This window comes from Chiloscyllium punctatum, chromosome X (assembly GCF_047496795.1).
Source record: "Chiloscyllium punctatum isolate Juve2018m chromosome X, sChiPun1.3, whole genome shotgun sequence".
NCBI lineage: Eukaryota > Metazoa > Chordata > Chondrichthyes > Orectolobiformes > Hemiscylliidae > Chiloscyllium > Chiloscyllium punctatum.
The window spans coordinates 33785781-33788280 of NC_092791.1; positions in this window are offsets into that span (position 1 = coordinate 33785781).

A 2500-nucleotide genomic window follows, 5' to 3' on the forward strand; every position below is an offset into this window, starting at 1 on the left:
GTTTAATTTAATTTGATTTCATTTAATTGATCGCATCCTATCTACTGGGCGATTTCAAATCCCTCCCCTTTTTACAATATCCTCCCCTCCACTTTCCAATATTAATAGTTTGATGTGCTCTTCTTTGGTGGAATTGAGGGAGGCAGACTGACATGGATAAATACTGGTCGCGTGTCCAAAAGATTAAAACAGTAAGTTATTCGCTACAAATTGAGAATTCCCCAGGCCCAATCCTCCTCAATTTGAGAGATATTGCAGGGGAACGGCGAGTCATTTCAACAAACTCCCAGCGAGAGCACTTCAGCCGAAAGTAAACGAAATGTGGGACAGAGGGGGGGGGGGGGGGGGGGGGGGGGGGGGGGGGAGCGGGCGAGAGAGAGAGAGAGAGACAGACAGAGAAACAGCGACAGAGGGAGACAGAGAGAGAGAGAGACCGAGAGACAGACAGAAAGAGAGACCGAGAGACAGGGAGGGAGAGGGAGAGAGAGAGACAGCGACAGAGAGGGGAGAGAGAGAGAGACCGAGAGACAGACAGAAAGAGAGACCGAGAGACAGGCAGAGACAGCGACAGGGAGGGAGAGAGAGAGAGAGAGACAGCGACAGAGTGAGAGACTGAGAGAAAGAGGACAGAGAGACAGGCAGAAGCAGCGACAGAGAGAGAGAGAGAGAGACCCGAGAGACAGGCAGAGACAGCGAGAGAGAGAGAGAGAGAGAGAGGGATAGGCAGAGACAACGACAGAGAGAAAGAGAGAGACTGAGAGACAGACAGAGACAGCGACAGAGAAAGGGAGAGAAAGAGAGAGACTGAGAGACAGCGACAGAGAGGGAGAGAGGGAGAGAGACAGAGACAGAGAGAGAGAGAGAGAGAGATACAGGCAGGCGGAGGGAGATAGAGAAACACAGAAATACACAGAAAAACAGAGGGGTCCTGGGACAGAGGGGCAGAAAGAGAGAGAGAGAGGGGACATAGAGAGTGTCAGAGAGAGGGAGAGAGAGAAAAAAGAGACAGAGACAGGCAGACAGAGGGAGACAAGGGCACAGAGAGGGAGGGAGGGAGGGGCGGGGAGAGAGGGACAGAGAGAGAGAGAGACTGAGAGTGTGTGCCGGAGAAGAGAGACGGACGGGAATGAGAGATAGATGGATATATATATTATAGAGAGAGAGACAGAGACACCAAGGGAGAAAGGGTGGGGAGAGAGGGACAGGAAGAGAGAGAGGAGAGAGAGAACAGGCAGAAGGAGGGAGGCAAGGAACAGGGAGAAAGGGAAGGGGGGGAGAGAGAGAGAGAGAGGGACAGAGAGAGATAGAAAAGGAGAGAGGCAGACGGAGGAAAACAGAGACCCAGAGAAGTGCATAGGGTGGGGGTGTAGAGGGACAGAGTGGAAGAAAGAGAGACGGGAAGAGAGAGAGAGAGAGAGGGGTGGGGAAGAGAGAAAGGGTGTGAGAGAGAGAGAGAGACGGGGTGGGGAAGAGAGAAAGGGTGAGTGAGAGAGAGAGAGAGAGAGAGAGACGGGGGTGGGGAAGAGAGAAAGGGTGAGAGAGAGAGAGAGAGAGAGACTGAGTGACAGAGAGAAATATCATGAGTGTGTGTGTGTGTGTGACGGAGATAGGGAGAGAGAGACAGGGACAGACAGACCACGAGGGGAAATATAAAACAGAGACGGAGATGGAGAGAGAGATAAATAGGTAGATAGATAGAGTGAGAGACCGACACACACACACAAACACACACACACTGTCTCTCTCATATTTTTTTCCTCACACACACGCTGTCTCTCGCTCTCCTCTCAGTCCCTCATTGCCCATAAACAAGCCCTTTCACACACTTTCGCATTTGTACACGGTCTCCCTCTCACACACTGTCCCTCTCACGTGGATTTTCCCTCTCAGACAGGACACACACTCTCTCTCTCTCTCTCACTCACACACACACATACTCTCTCACACACTCTCACGTTCACACATGGTCCGCCTCTCCCTCACGCACTCTGTCTCTCGCTCTGTCTCACACACACATTCTCTGTCACTCACATACACAAACACACTGGCTCTCTCACACACGCTCATTCACATCTGTCTCTCTCTCTCTCTCACACACACACACACACTCCCACACGGCGTCTTCTCTCCCTCATAATTTTCTCTCTGTCTCTCTCTCTCTTACACACACACACACACACACACAAAATGGGGGCACAGACCATTAAACCCCAGACTGGAACTTTAATAAGATTGCTTGCAAGCTTTGTAAATCTCGTTGCAATTCTGTCTTCGACGGTCGGAACCGACAGTATTTAAGTTGTGTCTAAATCTGTAACGTCCCGTTTGAAAACCTGCTTTAAATCGCAAAAATTAAAACAGTAAAAATATATAAGCGTTTCTAAATCTATATCCGTTTGCACATATGATTATATGTGAATATATACTGCATGCCTCTATGTGATATGTAACATATGTTTATCATATAAATGTAAGTGTAATATCATATTGAAATGTATTG